We start from the raw sequence: 18,961 nt of genomic DNA on the forward strand, positions 1-18,961 counted from the left end.
CAGGATGCCGGGCTTGATGGACCCTTGGTCTGACCCAGCATGGCAAGTTCTTATGTACATTTTATTCAAACTAGCACATGTTTGTTAATTTGTATTAACATTTATACAATTAACAAACACATATTATATACATATACTGAGATTCAAAATTTTATCCATCAATTATACGTTTCTCACACGATAAAAAAACAAAGCACAAACTCGGTCATAACTTTCCACAAAATTCTGTTTGCAGTTCTATGCATGACAAAAACTCTTCAGGCGGGGAAATACCACTGCCAACTGGAAACCCCCTCATGCACATCAACAACAGTATCACTTCCAATTAAGATCCCAAATAGGGCCCAAGTTTCACCTCGAAAACGAGGCTGCTTCAGAGGAACTAAAGAACAAAAAAAAAACCCCACAACATTTTCACAAACAAATTATTCACAAAAAAAAAAAGAAGAAAAATCATGTTTTTGAAAAACAATCCAAATAAACTAAACAATGCAAAATGTATTAGAGATGTGAATCGGAACCGGAATCGGTTCAGATTCCAGTTCCGATTCACATGTGGTTTTTTTTTTCATCGGGCCTGATTGCGGTTTTGTCTATCAGCTGTGCCCGAGCCGATAAACAAAAAACCCACCCGACCCTTTAAAACTAATATCTTAGCTTCCCCCCCCAAAAAAAAAACTTTTTACAGGTACCTGGTGCCATTGGTCAGCCCCTGTCACATGGTAGGAGCACAAGATGGCGCGGGCCATCCAGTGCTCCTACCATGTGACAGGGTCCGGCCAATGGCACGGATACCCTGTCACATGGTAAGGGCAAAGGGCCATCGGTGCCATTTTGATTAGTGGCAGCCGACGGCCTGGGAGCGGAAGATCACTCCAGGGACCCCCACTGGACCACCAGGGGCTTTTGGAAAGTCTTGGGGAACCCTCCTGACCCCCACAAGACTTGCCAAAAGTCCAGCGGGGGTCCGGGAGCAACCTCCTGCACTTGGACTGTCGGCTGCCAGTATTCAAAATAGCACTGATAGCCTTTGCCCTTACTATGTCACAGGGGCTACCGGTGCCATTGGTCAGCCCCTGTCACATGGTAGGAGCACAAGATGGCGCAGGCCATCCAGTGCTCCTACCATGTGACGGTCCAGCCAATGGCACGGATACCATGTCACATGGTAAGGGCAAAGGGCCATTGGCGCCATTTTGATTAGTGGCAGCCAACGGCCCAGGAGTGGGAGATCGCTCCAGGGACCTCCACTGGACCACCAGGTACCTGTAAAAAGTTTTTTGAGGGGTCGGGAGGGTGGGGGAAGCTAAGGGATTAGTTTTAAAGGGTCGGGGTGGGTTTAGGGGTTATTTTTGTGTGCCGTTTTTCCCGCCCTCCCCCAAAACGATAAGAGAACCCCCATGATCAATATCGTGGGGTTTTCCTATCATTTTGGGGGAGCCCCTGATTTCTGACGATTTTGAAAATATCTTCCGATATTTTCAATCGTCCGAAGCCCAATTCACATCCCTAAAATGTATCGGAGCCATCACTTACCAACTATAAATATTGTCCCCGCCTAAAATCCTACCCATTGCTTGCTCAAATCTCAGCCATCAAAGAGTATTTTTTGTTATTTCAGTACCTATCTGTTTTGAAGTATTTTGATAAGTGATAATTTAGCGATTGTTGCTTTGGAATGACGCTATAAAAGCTCCTCTCATTGAAGGTGGGTAACTTATAAAGAATCATTTTGTCAAGTTTACATAAATTAAGTAACTTAGATCAGGAAGATTAATTTAAAGTTTCTTTGTTTGTCTTGTATTGTGTTTTAATTTTTATGGCAGTTTGGATGCTGGCAGTTAATGCCGATGCAAGAATCGCACAGGAGGATTCCTCTTTGATGGCCGAGATTTGAGCAAGTATTGGGTAGGATTTTAAGCAGACTATATTTAGAGCTGGTAAGTGATGGTTCCGATACATTTTGCTTTAAGTTTAGTTTATTTGGATTGTTTTTAAAACATTTTTCTTTTTTTGTTTGTGAATAATTTTTTGTTTGTGAAAATGTTGTTGTTTTTTGTTCTTTAGTTCTCCTGAAGCAGCCTCGTTTTTGAGGCAAAACTTGGGATCTTAATTGGAAGTGATACTATCATTTTTTGAAGATTAGTTGATGTGCATTAAGGTTTTCCAGTTGGAAATGGTATTATCTCCTCACCTAAAGAGTTTTTGTCGTGCATGGAACCACGAACAGAATTTTGTGGAAAGTTATGACTTTTTGAGTTTTTGCTCTGTAATATGTGTTTATTATAGGTAATTGTGTGGAACGAGTGTGTGAGTACTCTAGAATATGTGTATGTGTGTGATTGTTTTTTATCATGTGAGAATCATTGTATAATTGGATACAATTTTGAATATAAGTATATGCAGTGCAAAGTTTATGTATATGATATATGTTTGTTAACTTTTATTAAAACTTGTACATGTGCCAGTTTGAATAAAATGTAATTTTAAAATTGTTAGGGATTATTTAAAATTGATTATATGCTTACCTCTATTTTTGCTGATATGAAGGAAAGATTAATCCAACAGGAAACTTCAATGGGGAAATAAGTTTAGTGAATAAAGAGATATACTGAGTCAGAAATACAGTGTATATCATCAACATAAAAATGGAAAAGCAGAATGGCAGAGTCCTAGCACATCCATGGAGGAGTAAGAAGGTGGTGAGATGGTAACCATGGAAGCTGCTGTGCCGATCCTTTGATTACCGATTAATGGAATTTTTGTTTAGATGGCTCCTAAACAGAAAGGCATAGTGAGAGGTTTCCCTGTTGAACCTTTTCATTTGCCTAGCCAACTGATGATCATGGCTTTCATGGTTTTGGTTCCTAGTATTATCAGTGATATAAACCCCATTGCCAGGCTTGGCGAAGGAGCATCAGCCCTTCCAGGGGAAGAGGTCTCCCTCAGACCTTGGGACCAAGTTTACACTGCCGGCGGTTAGACGTGACTCTTCCTGTGAGGTTGCATCAGCGCTGGATGGTGACATGTCACCAGTATCTGTGCGGGAGGAGGCTGAGGAGGTTTGCCCATCTTCTTCGCTTGCAGTGGCAGATTCAATGGAGTTTCCCCATGTTTTAGATTCTGTGCAGCAGATTTTGCTTACTTCAGTGGCTTCCAACTCTGCACCTGATGACGATGTCTCTGGTTTTGAATCTCCAGATACCTCTGTTCTTGGTGAGTTTCCTCAATTATGGGTCGATTTTCAAAGGGCCACGCACACAAATACCGGTGGTTACTTGCGTGGCTGGGCCCTGTGCACGCTGCGTGCATTTTCTAAAGGGCCGGCCATGTGCGTAACCACCAATACTCGCACAAGGGGCAGGCTGGGTTGGGACAGCATCGAATGTTGCTGTCCCTGGGCAGCACGTGTTGGCAGCTGGCTGCTGTGCAGAATCTACTGCTGCTTCAGAGGAGAAGCAAGGTAAAAAATAGAAACAAAAAAGTAAGAGTTAATTAGGCAGCAGAGGTCGGTGAGGAGAGGGGAAGAGGTAGGAAGAGTAGGGTTAGGCATAGGAAAGTAAGGAGCGAACTTGGAGGGAACTGGGGGAGGCCTGATTGCGTCGCCAGGTGTGGGCTTTTAAAATTCCCCCTTCCCCCGTGCACGGAGGCCATCTGCCCCACAAGCACGCGAGTAGCGTATTTTATAATACGTGTGCATGTGCACGCATCAGGAACCACACGTACAGGTCTTAAAATTGACCCCTTACTGAATAAACCAGCTGTAGTAACAATGAATAATTTATAGGAGCTTATATCTAAATTTGGCCAGATACTTTCTGCTTCAGTTATGAAAATAAGACTCTCTCTAAATTGTTGCCTAAGGTCTCCAGGCATGAGCTATCTTTACAAGAACATAGGAATGCTCTTTCCTTTCTTAAAGAAGATGTGGGGAAAATTCAAGGAACTCAGTCTTCTATGATTCAGGAACAAGGTGTTCTCTCCCACTAGATTGAGTACTTGGAAAATGCATCTAAGAGGCTTAATCTTCGTTTCTTGAATTTTCCCAAGATTATGAGAGAACTTCCCATGTTGACTCTTAAAAGATACTTCATTGAAATGTTACATATACCTTCTGAGACCCTTCCTTCTATTAATAAAATTATTTTACTTACATCATCTTCTTATCCTATTGTTTTTCATTAGATCAAGATGTTCCTAATTCAGCTTATATGCTTAACTTGACTGAATTCCTGGAGACACTATTGGTTTCTTTCATTATGCAGGCTAATTTGAGTAAAGTTATGATTTCTTATTTTAGGAATCTGAATGTTAATTTCCATGGTCAATCAGTGAAAATTTATCCGTGCTTATCTCGGCTCACCCAGGAGAAAAGAGAGGGTTTTTTTTGTTGCTTAGAAAAGATACATTAGCCTTGAGTGCCTCTTTTATTTTACGTTATCCGTGCAAATGCTTTGTTAAATATTGTAAAGATTATTTTGTTTTCTTTTCTCCTGAGCAACTTAATTCCTTTATAGACGCTAGAAAGGTTTTAACATATTCTCTTGCTCTCATGGTTAACCAGTAGTCTTGATTTATTATTACAGGAATCATTATTCTTCTTGCCTATGCCATTTTCTTATTTTGGTTTTCTTATTTTGTTCTCTTAATTGTACTCCTTCCCCTCTTGTTACTTTCAATGATAGGGGATATTTAATGGAATATTTATTTATTTATTTGTGGTATTTTTCTTAATTATTTTTCTTTGTCATGTATCCACAATGTTTTCTGTACAAAGTTAATGTATTTTGTTAATTGGAATGTATTATAAATAAAAAGTAAAAAAAAACAACCCAGCATGGAGTTAAAAGCAAGCAGATAACTCTCGTTCATTGTTAAGATCTGCCGGATGCTATGAGTTTAACATAAAAATCCACCGCTGTTCATGTCAGATCAGGGGTAAAGAAAAATTGCCTCCATAGATCAAAAATAAGAGGCCAGAGATTTGATGCTGTGCTTCTAATCAATGTGCTACTAGAGTAGTCTCTAAACATGACTTTGGAATAGAACTGTAATCTTCAAAGATCCACATAGTGATCATCCAGATGACTTACCTTCGTATAACAGATGCCAGGGGCATATAATTGTTGGAGGATAGCAGAAGGTCATCTTCTAGCACAGACATCAAGAGGTTAACACCACCCCCACAGCCATGTTATATGACTCTGTTAGGGAGGAGTGGGTCTGCAAGGCTTTTTAAATGGGATATAATTTGTACTAGTGAATCATGTTTCCATCTTTATTCCTGTCTGTTGTGCTGATTATATGCCAGCACAATCACCTGTACAGAACCATGTAACTATATATATGTTTATTGTTTTGTAACCCAGGCCATAGCTCTGATTCAGTTTTGCTTCACAGTAGGTATTTCTCCTGGAAGCATGAGGATCCCAGCTGCAAGCACACCCAGTTCTGACCCTGAACAAGCAGATCAGGCCAGAACTGGTACCAGGTAAAGGAGAGAAAAATCCATTACGGTGTGGCCCAGAGAATACTACCTACCTAAAGAAAAAGGTTCTGAACTGATACAAGCTTGAAAAAACGTAGGCACCCCTTTGTGACCACAAACAGTAAGTAGAACAAAAGAAAGCAATTGACTCAGCATGGTTTTCAATATAGATCCCAGAGCAGCAGTATCCAAGCTGAATGCAAGCTATTATCAGATATGGAAGTTTAAGATGGAAATGCTGCTGAATAAAGATAAATTATGGGATGTGATATACAAAGACAAACCTATTGAAAATGCAGATCTTTGGGACTGGAAAGATAGAAACAAAAAGTATTGTTTGTCTTCTTCTTGAAGATAATCAATTAATATCTGTAGCTATGCCACTGTGAGACAGATGTGGTGAAAGTTTGAAGAGATTACATGAAAGGTGTAAATTAAACAGCAACTGTTTCTGCTTTCCAAATTATACAATTTGCTGAAAGAATCCCAAAAAAATGGTAGAGCATATTAATACAGTGCTAGAAATCACAGACAAATCAAAATGAAGATTTGACAGATGTGATTACGTTATTATTGTATAGATTTCCGGACACATATGATATGTTCATAAACACAATGGACACAAGACCAGAATGCGAATACTGGATTATGTGAAAAGCAGACTCAGATGAGTCTGCAGAAATGAAAATCTAAAGGAGACAAAGGCAAGCATCACAAGCACCATGAGGCAGCCCTGCATGAGAGAGAGAGAGAGAGACACAATGGTAGATTTTAAAAGGGTGCGCGCGGGAGTACATGTGCGTGCGCTACTCGGCGCGCATGTTATAAAATCAGGGGTCGCCGCATGCAAGGGGGTGCACAATGCTATTGTTGCAAGGAGATGGACCACTTCAGGAGTAACTGCCCAGCCGGGAAACCTGATATCAATCAGTCATCAACTGAGCCAATATTTAGCTGTTACGATTGCAAGCAGCCAGAGAAATGCTGAAATAGGAGCGGCCTCGGAGGGAATTTCCATACCCCCCCCCCCCCCCCCACCCTCTTCCCCCTACCTTTTCCTTTTTCTTTCTTTTATCACAAAACTTACTTCAGCCCTGGGGCTGAAGTAAGTTGCTCATGCCGGCCAACTGCCGGTGCGCGATCCCTAACACAGCGGCAAATGGCCGCTGTGCCAGGAGCCTCTGACCCCGCCCCAGACCGCCCCCGCCCCTTTAGTAACGTCCCGGGACTTACGTGCATCACTGGGCCTTTTGAAAATAGGCCCGGCGCGCGTAACCTTTTGAAAATCCGGCCCAAAGGATTTTCAAACTGCCCTTGCTGCAGGGGGAAGGGCTGTTGTACAAAAGCAGCCCAGAAGAGCAAAATCCTCATACAGCCTGAGGGCAAGTATAGTCCTGGAGAGGCAGAGATAGCTACATGTAGGGCAAGATTAGGAGAGTACTTGCAGCCCAAGCAATGCTATTGTTGCAAGGAAATGGACCACTTCAGGAGTAACTGCCCAGCCTGGAAACCTGATATCAATCTGTCATCAGCTGAGCCAATATTTAGCAGTTAAGATTGCAAGCAGCCAGGGAAATGCTGAATTGTTTTGGTGCTGTAGCTTTAAACTCCTTAAAAGAAGCAACATGGAAAATTGGTGCATTGACCCAAGTGCAACCAGCCATATGACAAGTAATAAAGATTTTTTCTTAGATATAAACTACAGTGTGAAAGATAAAGTATTTGTTGTGGCAGGTGGGAAATGCATTCCTGCAGTATGAAAAGGTCAGGGCTGATAAGATTGCATCACCATAGCTGGACACAAGCACAGAATGCTTTGGAAAGATACTATCTATTTGTACCAGACCTGAAGAACAGCATATTGTCAATGAAATGCCTGACAAATAAGGGCTTCATCATCCTCTTTCACAAAAATACACAAATGGGAGATTAAGAAGGGGAGAAGAATAATGGCACAAGGGGTTACAGGTAACAGCCTGTACAAACTCATTTTTGCAAATGAGAAAGTTAAAGCAGCTACTCAACTCACATACCAGAACTGTGTATATGCATGGCAAGGCACCAGGGTTATAGATGCCCAGATGCAATAAATGACCTGCTGCACAAATGAATGACAGTGGATTTAAAGATATTTCTGTGCAGAGAGATATGTACATGTGTGCTGTCTCAAAAGCCTAGCAACAAGTGTACCACTGCTGAAGGCAAGATACCGCAGGGCCAGTCAATCACGAAAGCTAATCCACAGTGATTTGTGTGGACCAATGAAGACATACTAAGAACATAAGAACATAAGAAAATGCCATACTGGGTCAGACCAAGGGTCCGTCAAGCCCAGCATCCTGTTTCCAACAGTGGCCAATCCAGGCCATAAGAACCTGGCAAGTACCCAAAAACTAAGTCTATTCCATGTAACCATTGCTAATGGCAGTGGCTATTCTCTAAGTGAACTTAATAGCAGGTAATGGACTTCTCCTCCAAGAACTTATCCAATCCTTTTTTAAACACAGCTATACTAACTGCACGAACCACATTCTCTGGCAACAAATTCCAGAGTTTAATTGTGCGTTGAGTAAAAAAGAACTTTCTCCGATTAGTTTTAAATGTGCCCCATGCTAACTTCATGGAGTGTCCCCTAGTCCTTCTACTATCCGAAAGAGTAAATAACCGATTCACATCTACCCGTTCTAGACCTCTCATGATTTTAAACACCTCTATCATATCCCCCTCAGTCGTCTCTTCTCCAAGCTGAAAAGTCCTAACCTCTTTAGTCTTTCCTCATAGGGGAGTTGTTCCATTCCCCTTATCATTTTGGTAGCCCTTCTCTGTACCTTCTCCATCGCAATTATATGGAAGAGATAGTTCCCTACCTTCACTGATGATTACTCTAGGTACACAAAGATTTACCTCTTGAGACAAAATGAGACACTGGAAAAACTCAAAGTATGTGACAGCAACATGTTCCACCATAAACCTGGAGCCTTTCATATAGATGACGGAGTATGTTGACAGAACAAAATTCAAGCATACCTCAAGCACCAAGAGATCCAACATCAGACCACAGTGTTCATGCTCCCAATTAGACCAGTGTAGGCATAGGGAAAAGCCATACACAGATGGAGCTGGCAAACAGCATGTTGTTGGATGACAACCTTACAGACAAGTTCTGGAGAGGCACTTATGAAAGCAAACTACCTGCAGGTCCTGCTACCAACAATGGCATATATGGTCACAACGCATGAAATGTGGCACAGTTGAAAACCTTGCATGAGTCATCTGAGGGCATCTGGCTACAAGGCCTACATACATGGCCCAAATAGAAAGTGCTCTAAGATGGTGGACAGAGCCACAGTGGGCACGCTGTTAGGATATAGCAAATGAGTCTATGGATACAGGATCCAACTCTCTGGCACTTTGATGAGTCACTCTCACTAAATCTCACAATGCCAATGAGTCCCGAGAAGATGGTTCCTGTGTACATTAACACCAACATGGGTCAAGATGAAGTTACAGAACTATCAGGCATTGTTGCTAGCACAAACTGAGGCAGAGCTACAGAACTTAAAGGTGCTTCAGATGGGAGCCCAGACGAGACTGTGGAGCATCCAGTTGAGATAGAGACTGAACAGTCCAGACAAATACTGAACAGGCTAAGCATAAAGAGGAACCCGCATTTTGAAGGTCTACCTGACAATAAAGGGTATACCAGCTCACACATTTCATGTACAGAATATAGGTCCAAGACATACTGAGGTCCTCAAACTGGGAGGATGTCAGAAGACCACCTGGGTGTGAGACTGGGAATTAGAGAGCAGCACAAGAAATAAGACTCTCCCCATGAGGACATGGCATGGACATTTGTGGGATTCCCAACAAAGACTGCCACCAAGATATCTTGGAGAGGTCAGATCTTGAGGGTTGACAGTTTAGCTGTCGAGAAGGGGTGTTAGATGACCAATAGCAGAAGGTCATTCTCCAGCACATACTGCAAGAGGTTAAGCCTCCCGCCCCCCTTTTGAGAGAGGATGTAACCTGTACTAGTGAGTCATACCTTCATCTTTCTTGCTGCCTTTTGTTTTGGTTATAAACTAGCACAATCACTTGCACAGAACCATGTAACTGTATATATAATGTTTGTTTTCTATCCCAGCTTTCTGAATAAAGAATCCTTGCATGCTGCTGTAGAAGAGCTCTGGGTCATTTCTGCTTCACAGTAAGTGTTTTTCCTGGAGTTGTGAGGATCCCTGTTGCACACACACCCAGTTCTGAATAATCAGATCAGGCCAGAACTGGTACCAGACAAAGGAGAGAAAAATCCATAAATTTTCAAGGAGCAAGAATCTGAAGAAATATTAAGAACATATTTCTTATGAGAGGCTGGCTGAACAAACTCACTGTTGGAAAGCAAAATTACATAAGCATTACAGCGACCAGAGGACATATAGCTTAAATTAAGGGCCGAGGGTCACCTACAGGATTGCATCTTCGATGCTACTGAACCATACCATCCAATGATCATTGGATCCCAGGTAATCCTCCATGGTGACATAAAAAATCACTCCCCCTATTTGTAAGCACCAGATTCAATATCACCCCCTCATGTGATGGTTCTGTTTCCAGATGCTGGAACAGTTCTTCCTTCAAACAATCCAAGATCTTTCTGCTTCTTCATGAGACTGTTGCTGGAATGTACCAATCAACATCCAGCAGATTGAAATCATCTATCAGTAGTACCTTCCCTTTCATAGCAATTTTGTGAACGTCTTCAGTTAAATTTCTATCCATTTTATCTGCCTGAGATCTGTGTATCACACCAACGTAGATTATTACATTCCCTCTTTCCAGATTAACCCACATGCCTCCTCCTTATGTCATAAGCCCTGCAGTTTTGTTGCATTAATGTTTTTTTAAATATATACCACCACTCCTCCTTCCATTCTTCCTACGTTATCCTTCCTGAATAGACTATAGCTTGGTATAACTATATCCCAGTCACGGTTCTCAGTGCACATCACTATGTCCAAATCAGTCTCTTCCATGACTGTCTCTAGATTTGGAACTTTATTTCCCACGCTATGAAGATTAGTATGGGAAATAAATACATGGAAATAGCTTTCCAGATGTTGCCCTTTTTCCCTATTTCTTTATAAGTGTTTGATGTTAAATTTACCTGAGAACTTTTACTTTCCATAGGACTTTGTCTACTCATTCCTGCTGATGCTGGTTTAAAGCCCTCAATATATTCATCGGTCTGTTTTGGAAGACAACTCACCCCCTTCTTTGACAGATTGGACTCCATCTCTGCTCAGCAGTCCATGGTCAGAACAATGGGTGATGAAGTAGTGAAGAAGTTGCAGTGATTATCAGACATTCCCCATTGAGAGGTGTTTTGTAGAAAGAGCTGATTTTATAAAACTGAGGAGCCATTTTAGCTCCCTGTTCTTTCCTTCATTCTTCACATTTATCTCCTATCTTAGGAAGGTAGCTGGGACTCAAAGGTGAAGTTCACAGGCCCCCAGGAATTTGGCAGTCTTTTTGGGATCAAAGAGGATCCTGAGAGTGAGAGGACCAGAGGCAATTAGTGGAAAATGGAAAGTTAATCTCAAATTAGTCTGAATATAAGTTACTTTGACTATTCCAAGTAGCAGATTTTCAGACTGGAGTCAGAAGGATTGCTAGGCTTATTAAACTACTAGAGAATTTCTGTTCATGCAAAGTCATCAGGAGCTAATCTGTAACTGTTCAGGATAATTTATCCAATTCCATCTACTGGAACCCAGTGATCTGCATACCACTGAACACTGTGAGCAGGTACCAATACAGGGAAAGTCCCAGGATTGGGAGAATTGGGAGTTTGAGGAAAGAATTCCCAAGGCAGAGCTTCCCAAAATTTTATCCAATGTGATCCCATTTTACTACTTGAAAATGTATATGACCCCCTCAGCCTCACATCCTCCTCTCCAACCCTTCTCTCATATCCCCCAGCTGATCCCCTCTCACCTCCCAGCTCCTCTTACAGCCACTGATTTTCTTTCATTCCCTCTCTCACCCTCCACAGTCAGTCACTCTCCAGCTGATCCCTCTCTTTAAACAACATCTTCTGTAAACATTCCCTTGGGCCAGGGTCAACAACATCACTTTTCTCTGAACCTTGGGCCAAAGGTGGATGCCAATTGTGATGAGAGGGTAGGCTGATGACAGGGACAACATTTTTCTCTTGGGCTGGTTCAGTGGTAGCTGAGGAGAGAAAAGTTGTGCAATCTTCAGTCCTGTTCACTTCAGCCCCTCCATGGCTGGTTCCAAGCCCAACAGTCTTCTGCAAGTGGCAGCAGCATTAGTAATGAAAATCAGCACAGTGCTGGTGAGCCAGTGCAAGCTCACAGGACCTGCAGCAGCCCTAATCCTTCCTCACTCAAGACTTCCTGTTACCACAGAAACTCAAGCACAATGGAGCCACTTCAGGGCCTGTGAGTGCTGGCTCACAGGCCACATGCTGCTTTTCACTACTGCTACTGCTTCTGACATCTGAAAAACAATGCCATTTGAGGCACTTGTGATTGCAGCTGATGTTTTCTGTGATTCCATTAAGGGTCCTGACCTACAGTTTGGGAAGCCTAACCCTAGTACAACAGATTGCTATGATTATGTAACAACTAACAGCATTTGGATTTTGATTTCTGAATGGCTTACACTAGATAAAAGTGTACCATCTGCCCATTTGCACCATCACCTTCTGCTTGGCATTCTGTCCTCACTTGGATTTTGGGACTCTATCCTATCTTGGTTCTCTTCTTTTCTTGCCCATCACACTTTTAATGTGTCTCCTCTGGTGGATCCTCCTCTACTGCCATCCCCCATCAATTGATATGCCTCAGGGCTCTGTCCTGGCCCCTCTATCTATACTAATTCCCTTGGTGCTCTGATCTCCTCCCATGGCTGTCAGTATCATCTTTATGTTAATGGCTCTCAGATCACTTCTCTATACCAAAAATTTCATGAGGAATCTAGTCCAAAATTTCAGCCTGCTTGTCTGACATTGCACTCTGGATGTCCCACCGCAACCTTAACTCAATATGTCATCTTCCTGGTCCCGTCAGCTTCTAATCTTCCTGGTCCCGTCAGCTTCTAATCTTGGTGTCATCTTTGACTCCTTAGTCTTCTTTTCTACATGCATCCTAAACACTTAAAATGTGTCGTTCCTTTCTCTACAGCATTACTAAAATCTTTCCTTTCCTTTTTGAACAAACTACAAGAACTCATCCACATCTCATAATTTTCTGCTTAAATTACTCCAACTTCCTCTTCACAGGTCTCCCAGTGAAACATCTCTCTCTACTACAATCTATCCAAACTTCAGCTGCATGACTTACATTTCAATAATGTTGCTACACCCACATAACCCCTCTTCTCAAGTCACTACATCGGCTCCCTATCTGTTTCCGCATACAGTTCAAGCTCCTCTTGCTCACATTCAAAAGTGTTCACTCTGCAGTCCTCTCTCTTTCTCCCTATGCTCCTCCTAATGAACTCTACTCATCAGACAAGTTACTCTTATCGATGCCTGTCACCTCCATTAACTCAACTCCATGTTTTCTACTTTGCTGCATGGAAAAGACTAAGGAGAGAGAGAGAGAGAGAGAGAGAGAGAGAGAGAGAGAGAGAGAGAGAGAGAGAGAGAGAGAGAGAGAGAGAGAGAGAGAGAGAGAGAGAGAGAGAGAGAGACTGGCCATAATAGCATGTCCCGTAGATAGGTATTTGTATCCCTAGGATAGGCCCACCTAGTAACTCGAGGTGGGGATTTGGTAAGAGTGTAGGGGGTTAGGGGCCGCTTTCACATTGTACATGAGACATACGAACAGAACAGTGGTCTCTTGTGAGGATTAGCTGGCCTTCGGAGTGAGGAAACTCACTCCAAGATGAGATTTGGGCAAGGGTCTCTCAACCTAGCATGATGTTACCCAGGTAGAGAGTCCATCAAGCTAGGTTGAGAGACCCTTGCCCAAATCTCATCTTGGAGTGAGTTTCCTCACTCCGAAGGCCAGCTAATCCTCACAAGAGACCACTGTTCTGTTCGTACGTCTCATGTACAATGTGAAAGCGGCCCCTAACCCCCTACACTCTTACCTAATCCCCACCTCGAGTTACTAGGTGGGCCTATCCTAGGGATACAAATACCTATCTACGGGACATGCTATTATGGCCAGGCTTGCTCTCTCTCTCTCTCTCTCTCTCTCTCTCTCTCTCTCGCTCTCACTCTCTCTCTCTCTCTCTCTCAAACAGGTCCCCCAGTGGTTGAATGCAGGAATTACATCAGGTTTGGCACTTATCGCAGTATATGAAATGGTATCGCACTGTGCACTAACTTAGCTCTTCGCACAGGTAATTATCGCAAAATGCGATAAATACTACATTAGCATAAACCACACCCCTTTTGCTATCGCATGCGGTACTTACCACATTTTGATAAATCCAGGCCTTGGTGCATTATGCTTCCTCTCTGGCCTTATTCAAATTAAATCTAAAAACCCAGTTTTGAGGCTGCTTTTAAATCTTAACTCTTGAGTATCCCACTCACAGCCTTATTGATTTTAACCATTTTCATAATAAATAAAGCTTCCAATGTCTCTTTTGCCCTGTATGTTTGTCTTGATTAGAATGTAAGCTCTACTGAGTAGGGACTGTCTCTTAGGTGTTTTGTATAATGCTATGTACGAGGAGTAACACTGTAGAAGTGATAAGTAGTAGCAATAGTAGTATTTGCATTAAGTAATTCAGTAAACAGATTTTATTTGAAACAATGCCAGCTTTGTGTTGTTGTATTTTTTTTTATACTGGAAAATAACAGAAAGACAATTCACAGGCCTAAGAAATTTGAAAGAATTTTCTCCACACCCCTTTCCCTTTGCCAGAAAAGGATCCAAGGAGTATAAGATGTTTAGTTGCCCCTATATACTACTAGCCAGTAGAAAAGGGGTTATATTGACATTGCACTTTACAAGGTGAGTTTTCAAAAGTTGTGTGCATAAAAATCAGCAGATGCATGTGTAAAATAGCATATTCTCACAAATTTGCTATTTTATAAATGTCGACATACATGTATATGTAAGGGTATGTGAGTAAATTTACATTTGTAAAAAAAGGGGGCAGGCCAGGGTCTTCCAGGGCAAAGCTAACATTTACATGAGTAAAAAGCTGTTTTATAAGCAATTTATGCATGCAAATTTGGCAGCTTACTTGCATGTTTTGACACCTGCTCTATATCTGGAGTAAGGTGAACCTAGAAGATGTGGTACGCCTGATTGACAAACTGAAGAGTAGTAAATCACCTGGACCGGATGGTATACACCCCAGAGGTCTGAAGGAACTAAAAAAATGAAATTTCAGACCTATTAGTAAAAATTTGTAACTTAACATTAAAATCATCCATTGTACCTGAAGACTGGAGGATAGCAAATGTAACCCCAGGGGCGATCCGGGAAACTACAGACCGGTTAGCCTGACTTCAGTGCCAGGAAAAATAGTGGAAAGTGTTCTAAACATCAAAATCACAGAACATATAGAAAGACATGGTTTAATGGAACAAAGTCAGCATGGCTTTACCCAGGGCAAGTCTTGCCTCACAAATCTGCTTCACTTTTTTGAAGGAGTTAATAAACATGTGGATAAAGATGAACCGGTAGATATAGTATACTTGGATTTTCAGAAGGCGTTTGACAAAGTTCCTCATGAGAGGCTTCTAGGAAAAGTAAAAAGTCATGGGATAGGTGGCGATGTCCTTTCGAGAATTACAAACTGGCTAAAAGACAGGAAACAGAGAGTAGGATTAAATGGGCAATTTTCTCAGTGGAAGGGAGTGGACAGTGGAGTGCCTCAGGGATCTGTATTGGGACCCTTACTTTTCAATATATTTCTAAATGATCTGGAAAGAAATACGACGAGTGAGATAATCAAATTTGCAGATGACACAAAAAATTGTTCAGAGTAGTTAAATCACAAGCAGATTGTGATAAATTGCAGGAAGACCTTGTGAGACTGGAAAATTGGGCATCCAAATGGCAGATGAAATTTAATGTGGATAAGTGCAAGGTGATGCATATAGGGAAAAATAACCCATGCTATAATTACACAATGTTGGGTTCCATATTAGGTGCTACAACCCAAGAAAGAGATCTAGGCGTCATAGTGGATAACACATTGAAATTGTTGGTTCAGTGTGCTGCAGCAGTCAAAAAAGCAAACAGAATGTTGGGAATTATTAGAAAGGGAATGGTGAATAAAACGGAAAATGTCATAATGCCACTGTATTTCTCCATGGTGAGACCGCACCTTGAATACTGTGTACAATTCTGGTTGCCACATCTCAAAAAAGATATAGTTGTGATGGAGAAGGTACAGGGAAGGGCAACCAAAATGATAAGGGGAATGGAACAGCTCCCCTATGAGGAACGACTAAAGAAGTTAGGACTGTTTAGCTTGGAGAAGAGATGGCTGAGGGGCAGCGGCAGATTCCCAATGAAGACCGGCCTGGGGATTCGCCACCCAGGCCATCCCAGGAGATACCACGTGGTCTGCCGAGCACGGCTCTTGTCACGGCCGCGCTCGGCAGACCATGTGACTAGCATGACCGGCCCACCGGAGGATGCCTGATCCCCCAATAGGCCAATCCTCCCCTGCTGAGGGCAATATGATAGAGGTGTTTATAATCATGAGAGGTCTAAAACAGGTAAATGTGAATCAATTATTTACTCTTTTGGATAATGGAAGGACTAGGGGGCACTCCACGAACTTAGCAGTGGCACATTTAAAACTAATCGGAGAAAGTTCTTTTCACTCAACACACAATTAAACTCTGGAATTTGTTGCCAGGGGATGTGGTTAGTGTAGCTGGGTTTTAAAAAGGATTGGATAAGTTCTTGGAGGAGAAATCTATTACCTGCTATGAATTAAGGTGACTTAGAAAATAGCCACTGCAATTACTAGCAACAGTAGCATAGGAAAGACATAGTTTTTGGGTACTTGCCAGGTTCTTATGTATTGGTCACTGTTGGAAACAGGGTGCTGGACTTGATGGACCCTTGGTCTGACCCAGTATGGCATGTTCTTATGTTCTTACTGGGTGAGAGGTGTGGGTAAAATAGGGGGGACTTCAGGCTGAAGAGGAACAAGGTTCTTGATGACCTTCTGATGGACTGGGTAAACTGGTAGACTAATTGGTAAATATGCCACATGCAAGTTAGAAAAGCTCCCAACTAACATGCGTAAAAACCGACTTATGGGGGGGGTAAATCCATGTATATTACACAGGTAAAATCTCCATATGTATGTTTTTAAAGTTAGAGATAAAAATATGCGAGTATAGCAGTTGCACACTTTATCTGAATAAATTCCAATTTATCTGGCTAAATCTTGAAATCGGTACTTATCTGGATAAGTTCTGATTTATCCAGCTAAGTAGCAGCAAAGATGCTACTTATCCAGCTAAATCAGACAACTAGATAAGTTTAAAAGGCAATACTTATCTGGAGTATCTATCTTAGCCAAATAAGTAGAGTTTTAAGACTTATCTGGATAAGTAGTGCCTTTGCTGTTACTTAGCCAGATAAGTTGGAAATTGTCCAGATAAGTGCCACTACTTAACCGGATAACTTGGAAATTGTTCGGATAAGTGCAATAATGTATTTGCACAATTTTTACGTGTGTGAATGTTGCCAGGTTCATTTATGCATATTTTATAAACTGTGTACATGGTATATGTGTAGGTTATAAAACATCTGAGCAGATTTTCGTGTGCCCACACACACACTTATATGGGCATGCACGTATATATTAAAGTTATCCTGCTTAGTCAGTACTTTATTAAAATTATAAACAGAATAAAGGCCTCACATAATAGAAATGTTTCAAAAATGTAAGTTAAAATTAAACCAGTTGATGGATTATATTCTCCTTCAAGACAAAGGAAGATTTCAAACTAAGTATAGGGCTGTTGCAAATGACCTTTTCACTTTAGAAGAGTGCTAGTTTCACATATGGTATGAAAAAAGTGCAAGGAGTGGTTTCACATTGCTTATGTGGAACAGCAATAAAGATCTCAGCAAGTTAGAGGAATCCATTGCATCATTGAATCCATGCATATTAACAATTCTGAGAGAGAATATGGGGTAAAAGCACTGTAGTAGTACATCTTCTGCCCTAGGATAAGGCTGTTGATATCGATGGGTTCTTCCTAGATTTTTATTTTAAAAAGGTGTTTAAAAAAAACCTCATTTTCATCAGGGTATTTAATTTGGCTTTGATGGGTGGCTAGCTTCTGAAGAAATTCTGCAGCAAAAGTATTTAATGTATATATTATGGGGGTGATTTTCAAACAGTACACATAAATTAGCAAAATTCATGCATATGTTATGGCAGTGTTTAAAGTGGACTTACACATATAAGTGTGGTTTGAAAAGGATTTCACCAAATTTATTCACACACAATTCCACCTGCTATTACAGTATAAGTGAATACAATTTGGGGGAAAATTTCCACACATACTTTTAAAAATCCAAAAGGATATGCCCAAACCCCATTCCCAACTCCCCCCCCCCCCCTTCTGGAATGCCTCCACTCAGTCCAGGTAAACTTATGTATGAACAGGGCATAGATGCGTTAAATTTGTCCCAATATCTAAGCAACTGGACTGCAAGGAATGTGGGTAGAGAAGAAGCATTATGGGCTGTTCTAAAAAATGAGGATGGTGCATCCATTTTTACTGGAGACGTTTACAGGCTTCTGACTCAAATATAAGAAGCAGACAGAGATCTGGTCAAAGACATCCAAAAGGTGGGAAAGAAGGGAGAAGTGTTGATTGTTGGAGATTTTAATCAGCCAGACGTAGACTGGAGAATCCCTTCTGGGAAATCTACCAGAAGTAGAGAGATTGTGGATGCCCTTCAAGGGGCTCTGCTCAAACAAATGGTAATGGAACCCTCGACCTAGTGCTCACTAATGGGGATAATGTCTCTAATGTCTGGGTTGGTGCCCACCTGAGCACCAGTGATCATCAAATGATATGGTTTGATATTGCAAGTAGGATACAGAGAGGTCAACAAAGACCCAAGTTTTGAATTTCAAAAATACAAGCTTTATCGAAATGGGGATGTACCTCGAGGTAGAACTAGAAGACTGAGAGAAAATGAGAGAGGTGGAACAACAGTGGGCCAAACTAAAAGGAGCAATTACAAAGGCAACAAATCTATAAGTTAGAAAGGTAAACAAAAGTAAAAGAAATAAGAAACTGATCTTGTTCTCAAAGGACGTGGCTGATAAAATAAAGGCAAAAAACCCCCCAGCGTTCAAGAAATATAAAGGATCCCAAAAAGAGGAATACAGGGAAGAATATCTGGTGAAACTGAGGGAGATGAAGAAAGAAATCAAGAAAGCAAAAAGTCAGGAGGAAGAAAGAATTGCCAAAGCGGTATAGCAAGGTGAAAA

This window comes from Rhinatrema bivittatum, chromosome 3 (assembly GCF_901001135.1).
Source record: "Rhinatrema bivittatum chromosome 3, aRhiBiv1.1, whole genome shotgun sequence".
Taxonomy (NCBI): Eukaryota; Metazoa; Chordata; class Amphibia; order Gymnophiona; family Rhinatrematidae; genus Rhinatrema; species Rhinatrema bivittatum.